The sequence below is a fragment of the Dipodomys ordii genome, unplaced genomic scaffold (genome assembly GCF_000151885.1).
Source record: "Dipodomys ordii isolate 6190 unplaced genomic scaffold, Dord_2.0 Scaffold84, whole genome shotgun sequence".
Classification (NCBI taxonomy): domain Eukaryota; kingdom Metazoa; phylum Chordata; class Mammalia; order Rodentia; family Heteromyidae; genus Dipodomys; species Dipodomys ordii.
Window position 1 is genome coordinate 7,453,230 of NW_012267300.1, and position 7,547 is coordinate 7,460,776.

At 39.5% G+C, this 7,547-nt stretch overlaps 1 pseudogene and 1 gene segment (V, D, J or C); both read right to left on the reverse strand.

The window, feature by feature from the left end:
- LOC105992449 overlaps positions 1-7,220 on the reverse strand; it is a 17,368-nt pseudogene extending 10,148 nt beyond the window's left edge.
- LOC105992511 overlaps positions 1-7,547 on the reverse strand; it is an 854,274-nt gene that overhangs the window by 825,046 nt on the left and 21,681 nt on the right.

The window sequence follows — 7,547 nt, forward strand, 5'->3', positions numbered from 1 at the left end:
GAGATATATTGTTTCAGTTTTTCTTTGCTATGAAGGAGAATTTAGCTGAGTACAGTATTTTTGGTTGATAGTTTAGTTTGTCTTTAGGGCATGGCATACATCATTCCAGGCTCTTCTTGCTTTAATTGTCTCTGCTGAGAAATCTGAGGTGATTCTAATTGGTTTCCCTTTATAGGTGATTGATCTTTTCCCCTTGACAACTTTAAGGATTTTCCTTGGTCTGAATTGATCCTGTGTGGATTATAACATGACCTTGTGATATACTGTTCTGGTCTGGTATATTTGGGTTTCTAAAAGCTTCTTGTATTTTAATAAGCCTATCTTTTTTGCATGTTTGGGTAGTTCTCTGCCCAGATTCTGCTAAATAAATTTCCTATACCATTAGTTTTGTCTCTAGGTGCTCCTTTACACCCATTATCCTTAGATGAGGCCTTCTGATAGTGTATTCTAAATGTTGAATAGATCTATTGCATTTCTTGGATTTGTCTTGGATAATTGTATGTTTTTTCTCTATAATATCTAGCTGTCTTTAATCCCCACGATTCAATCTTCTGCATGGTCTAACCTACTGTCAAGAGTTTCTACTTTGTTTTTATTTCCTTTCCTTCTAAGTAGTCAGCTTTGATGGCTTCAGATTCTTTGTTGGAGCTTTATGTGGAATTCTTCACTTCCTTAATTTGGTTTTCAAATTTATTCTCATCTCCCTTAAGTGATGATTATGGTTTCAATGGACTCCCTTTCCTTCTGACGGGCTCCATTCAGCATTCCTTTTGTGGCCTCCCTGCATTCCTTCAGCTGTCTGTTTATGGATTCCATTAATGCCCCATTGATCTTTGTGTATTCTCATCCTGCTCACACAATTCCTGTATTACTCTTCGATTAGCTTTCTCACGCTCATGCAATTCCTGTATTACTCTGACTATTCCTAGCCTGTTCATGCAATTCCTGTATTAATCTTTGATTAGCTTCCTCACGCTCACAAGATACCTGTATTAATTTTTGGTTAGCCTCATTATGCTCTTGAGGTTCCTGTACTATTTTTTGGTTAGCCTAGTCTTGCTTCCTGTCATGCTCACACTGAGTCCTTTGCAGGCTTTTAATCTTTTCATTCACCATGTTTACCAGTAGTGTTTATAGAGCATTTTGGGAACTCTCCTCTGGATTACTCTTCAACTGTTCTGTTGCCTGATTATCATAAGTGGGAGTTGAGAAACCTGTACTTACCATCTTGTGTTTCTTCAGCTTGTTATGCCCATTTGGTATGAAAGTAACACTAATTTCATGCTAGAGCACTATTTTAAGGTCCGCATCAACCAGAGTCCTATAGTTGCACAAATAGATTGATGCAGTCAAAATGGCTGCAGATACAATCTATTTCAACAGATACAATCTACTTCAACATCAAACAACTATGGACTAATGGACTAAGAATCTCAAAGAGGAATTCAGCAGAGCAGAAATTAATAGTTTTAGGGAGAGCTGTGGGGAAAATAGGATTAGAAGAATATGGAGAGATAAAAGGAAAGAGTGAATTTAACCAAGCTCTAATTTAGAAAGGAAACAGATATAACAGAATGAAAGGAGGAGAGAGATAAAGAAACAAGAAAAAATGAAAAACCAAAAATTTAAATTTAAAAAATGAAACACTTAAAAATTATATATAAAGAAATAATAATTATAGCAGAAAGGATACAATGAGAAGAGAGAGATAAAAAGGAAAAATGAAAAATAAAGAATAAAAATTTAAAAATGGAATACTTAAAAATTATATAAGTGTAAAGAAATTATGCTAATAAAAGAGTTAAGCTTAAGAGGTTGTGATTTGAATAATCAATTTCTGAATTAAGTATGCACACAATGATGGATAAGGTCTAATAATCGACAATGGGTGTATATCTGGAGATGAGCAGAACAGCAATTAAATTGTGTAAAAAATAATGACCAAAAGTTTAAAAGAGATTTTAAAAAAACCAAACATATATATATATATACACCTAATGTAAAAATTGTGAAAGAAAAAAAAATAGAAAACAATTTTTTAAATTAAACAATTAGGTAGAAAAATGAGTTCTTTGATTTTTTTTGGGGGGGGAGAGATCTTGTACCTCCCCTGTGTCCATAATCAGTCTCTTGTTGGTGTCTCTGGTTTGCTTATAGTGTTTGGTTTTCCTGTGGCTTGGTTGGTTTCTTAAGTCAGTTTGTTTGAGCAGGCAGAAAGCTCTGCCTTACACAGGACTTTGTGATCCACCTCCCAGGCTAGTTCAGTGGGAGGGAGATCTGCTTAGAGTATCACAAAAGAGGGAGATGGCTGTTTTCTCTAGTTTAGAGATGCTGTGATGAGGGAAGGTTCTGTGTAGGGTTGAGGCCTTTCAGCAAACAGTAGCTTTTCCCTGAGGGGCTAGCTCCTGAGACACTCACAGAGCCCAGCCTAGAGCCATTCCCAGGATTTATGTTTACTGAGTTTAGGTTGTTTTTCTTTTATCCCTCATACTGCTGGGTCAGCAGGTTATGTTGCAGTGGGGAGGGGCAGCCTCTGGCTCTTTTTACCCAGTGAAGAAAGCTACTCCTCTGAGGGCAGATCTTCCTCTGCCTGGGAAGAGCAACTTTCCCCTGGGTGTAAGTGAGCAGGTCAGGTCAGGTTCCTATGACCTGTTGAATGGCCCCTACTGTTTTCTTACAAGGCCTGAGTTGGAGCTAGCTTCTCCGACCAGGCCTTTGTCAGTATCAAAGATGGAGTTCTTCTCTGGTGGTGGAGGAGGGGCTGCCTTCACATTGCTGTTCCTTGAGAAGTAGTGAGGATGTCTTGGGTTTACTCACATCAGTCTCTTGGTTTCAGGGCTGCCCCTGGTCTGCTATCAGCAGGATGAAGATTTCTGCTCCTTTTGGGTTCTTGCTGGCAGTGAGTAGAATCTGCTTGCACACCACTTCTGGCCCCTTTGTCCCAGGCACTCTCTGATGATACGGTTGTCATGGCTGCAGTGGCTGCTGCTGTTGCCACAGACACCAGCAAGTGCTCAGATCTGTCTCCTTAACCAAGCTGCCTGAATTTTCCCTCTCTGGTCAAACTCTCTGTACTGTGGTGGCATGCTTGGTGTGATTCTCCAGCATAGAACGGTTCAGTGGGTAGCCGGGCGCTGGTGGCTCACGCCTGTAATCCTAGCTACTCAGGAGGTTGAGATCTGAGGATCGCGGTTCAAAGCCAGCCCGGGAAGGAGAGACCGTGAGACTCCTATCTCCAATAAACCACCAGAAAACCAGAAGTGGTGCTGTGGCTCAAGTGGTAGAGTGCTCGCCTTGAGCTGAAGAGCTGAGGGACAGGGCCCAGGCCCAGAATTCAAGCCCCACAACCGACAAAAAAAAAAAAAAGAACTGTTCAGTGGGACACTAAAACTGCTTTTTATGCAAGAGCTTGTTTAGCCTCCAGCTTCTCCTCCACCGTCTTCCTCCATTCCTGTTTTACTTCTTAGTGATTCTTCATTGAATTGTTGGAGACCAGACAACATCTTCAGTGACATTTAGCAGGTCATGGGGCAAGAGGGGAAATAGTTTCCTGCAAGAAAAAAAATGAAAAAATTAACTGAAGAAAATATATGCAAAGCTTTTCTTTGTCAGTTGTGGAGCCTTGAAATCAGTGCCTGGGTGCTGTCCCTGAGCTTCTTTGTGCTCAAGGCTAATGCTTTATCATTTGAACCACAGTGCCACTTCCAGTTTTTGATTGGGTAATTGGAGATAAGAGTCTAAAAGAAACTTTTTTTCCTGGGATGTCTTCGAACTGTGGTTCTCATATCTCAGCTTCCTGTGTAGCATTTTTGAAGAGCAAGAAAAGGCAAATATGTCTGTACTTTAATTAGCAGCAGAAAATGTGCATAAGCCTTTGGTTTGGGTTGGTTAGTTAATTTAGGTTTTTAGGGTTTTTTTTTTCTCCAAGGGTATAGCATAGAATTAGAGCAGTAAAATAAGGAAAGGAATTTAATTCCTCAGGAACAGGAGAGAAACTATTACTATAGTTTTTGTGAAGTTTCCAACTTGGGAGAAGAAGATCCCCCTAAAAACAGATCACAAGCTGCTTTTTAACTAGCGACAGACTACTCTTATCAAATAGATGGGAGAAACCTTGTGGCAGTTTTAGAAGGCCAAAGGAACATATATAGTGGCAGAGTGGAACAGAAGAGAGTTGGCCATCATCTAGAATATTCTAAATAGGACAGACACACCTGGCATCCATTCCACAATACCTCATATCATTAAAAGACATTATAATAAAAAGGCTCAGTAAAATTACTGTCTTGAGGTTAGGCTTTTTAATCTGACAGTTTGTTAGAGCCATAGGAATGCAATACAGGGATGAACCCATAAATATAGAGGATAACACCTGTCTAGCAGCCACGAAACTGAGAAGGCAAGAAACAAAGCAGCCCATAATTCCTTACCAATTATCCATGGCAGCAATTGAAAGACAAATCACCATTAAATATCAAAGGGGAATAGTGATGGTAAACACTATTGACAGCATATTTTTCCCATCTGCAAGATGGGGAAAAGGACAAGGAGAAAGCCATCCCTGCCTAGAAGACTAGCATCATAGGAGGTGAGGGAGACGTCCACAGAAAGGAGAGTCCTGTTTCAAAGTCTACATTTTGGTAACATTTGAACAATCTCAGTGTCACCAAATGAAAAAAGACAGAAAAAAGAACCATGGAAATCAATATCCACTAAAGATAACAGAATCAGATGCTGTCCTTTTCTACCAACAACTGCAGGAAATAGAATGAAGTAGAAGAAAACAGTGAAATCATTTTCTCCAAGACTTCATTGTATCTCACAAAAAATAACAATGGCTTTTCGTCAGTATATGTGAAAACAAAAGGAAAAATGACAACCTTACAAGAAAGCAGCCACCACAGCCTTGGAAAAATGTTTGAAAATGAAATACAAATCCTTGAATATAGGATGTCAGCCTGATTCATTGTCTTTGTATGGAACACCCACTTGCAAGATATTTTTAATTGTAGGCTGGGAAGGTGGCTCAGTGGTAGAGCGCTTGCCTTGCATGCCTGAGACCCTGGTTCGATTCCTCAGCACCACATAAGCAAAAAGAAAAAAACCAGAAGTGGCGCCTGTGGCTCAAGTGGTAGAGCGCTAGCCTTGAGCTGTAGAGCTGAGGGACAGTGCCCAGGCCCAGAGTTCAGGCCCCAGGACTGGACCCAAATAAAAGATATTTTTAATTGTAAAGGTGATGTACAGAAAGGTTATAATTATATAAGTCAGGTAATGAGTACATTTCTTTTTTGGGGGAAGGTTAAGTGTATTTTTTGTGTCTTTTCTTTTTTGGTACTGGGGATTGAACCCAGGACGTTGCACTTGCAAGGTAAGCGCTTTGCCACATTTTTTTGGGGGGGGTTCTGGTTGTGGGGCCTGAACTCTGGGCCTGGGCACTGTCCCTCAGCTCTTCAGCTCAAGGCTAGCACTCTACCACTTGAGCCACAGCACCACTTCTGGATTTTTTCTTTATACTTATGTGGTGCTGAGGAATCAAACCCAGGGCCTCATGCATGCAAGGCAAGTGCTCTACCACTGAGCCACCTTCCCAGCCCCTACATTTATTTTTTTTTAACAGGTCACATCCTTCTTCATTTCTTCTCAGTTCATTTGTAAGTTCTGTAACTAAAACTAATATGAGGGGATCAGTTGATCTAATGTGGAAACAGACTCACTAGACACATTAATGTTGGGAAAATGTCCAAAGTCATCTAATAACAAAGTGGTCATGCAGAAGCTTTCATATATAAAAGAAGAGATGTCTCCTTCTATTGTGTGCATGACAGTGTAATGGCCATCAATAAAGAAGAAAAAGTCCAATTTCTACCTTATACTATTAAGCAGTCTAGCTTTTTCCACAGTAATACAATTGGTAGATGTGTCTTGGAAACCATAAAACATGAAAAGCCAGTTCCCAGTATTTATCCTAAATACTACTATTATTTTCATGTACTTATAATGTTTCCTGTTGCTTAAATTTTTATGTATTCTATCTTGTTCTAAAATTTGTAAGTTTTATATGACTGGTTTATTCTGAATAAACCAAGGCTTCACTGATACATCAGTCACAAATGAGACCCTCATAATTATTTTGAAGACACACTCTTCTTTCTTACATATCTAATGCATGATTAACCACTAAAACTACAGTTTTTTTTCTCTTTGAACACAATGATCTCTCAATTTCTTAATATTACAGAAGCTTTTATGATAGTGGTTATTATCTGGTAGTACTTACTAAGCACTTGTTACAGGCCAGAGTTTCACATGTATTGATTCATTTGACCCTATCACAACTGTGACTCCGAGAAGATAGCAACTTGAGCAAGGTCACATAGACAAAAGTAGCCAATTAGATTCAAATTTAGGCAATCTGTCTCCAAAGTCCTTGTTCTCAGCTACTGACTTTATAACTCTTCTTTTTGCTCCCTACTCAACAACTCACTACCAGCAATACTCTCTGTATGTGAAGCCAAAGGGTCCATGTGAACATGATAATAGACAACTGTGACTTGTGGAGCCACTGAGAGGACTCGCTGTCAGCACTGTATGCTTTGAAAAACTCTGAGGAATGAATCTGCTAAAATAATGTGTATACTGGATACCTTGTGTCCTGTTAACTTCCAGGAATGAAGAGAATGAAACTCAGGGGAAATAATAACAGAAGGATACTGCTAAGAAACTATATCCAGTTTAAATATTAAAATGCTACCACTTCTATTGTCAAGTGTACCCAACTCTACCCGTTTGAGAGGACAGTTATATTTTATTTTTGTCATTAAAGTAGAATGATTATTTCAGAAGATGGAGAGGACCTGTAGGAAAGGGGATATAAGACAAGAGAAGGCAATAGATGGATGAATGTGACCAAAGTACATCATATCCATAAATGAAAATGTTTATGATGAAACCCATGATTTTGTACATGTGATTGCATAGTAACACAACTGTATTTAATATGATTTTAAGAAAAACAAATCAAGTACTGTTCCCTACTCTACTTCTAAGCTTCCTTGACTCCTGGTTGCAGGAGTTTGTGAAGCATGGTGTGTTCACCACACCATGTAGGAAGCAGTGTTGCTGAGCTGGGAGGCTGTGATGTTCAGGGAGTCATACTTGGCAGCTGCATCCAGAGTTTCTGTGTGTCTTCGTTTTGAACTTTCACTGTTTGTGTAATTCATCCTATGTCCTATTTGTACCACCTTACCTTATGAAAGGGGCTCCTGATGTAATTGTACGGAAGAGTGCAGGTCTTTCCCTCCAGGATGGTCAGGAACTGAGGTTTCTGCTCCATCTGGGTTTTGCCACTCAACCCTCTTCAGAAAGCAGCATGAGATTCAAGAGATCAGTTGTCTAGTCACCTTAATGTGTTCTAATTTGCATCCATCTTAACAACCTACCATGAATCCCTTGTAAAATAAGGAAAGTTTTCATTTGTTTTCCTTCTCTTGCCCCACTCTGAATCCTGAGACACTCTTCTCTGGACTTCCTTTTCCATCCTTGTTCCC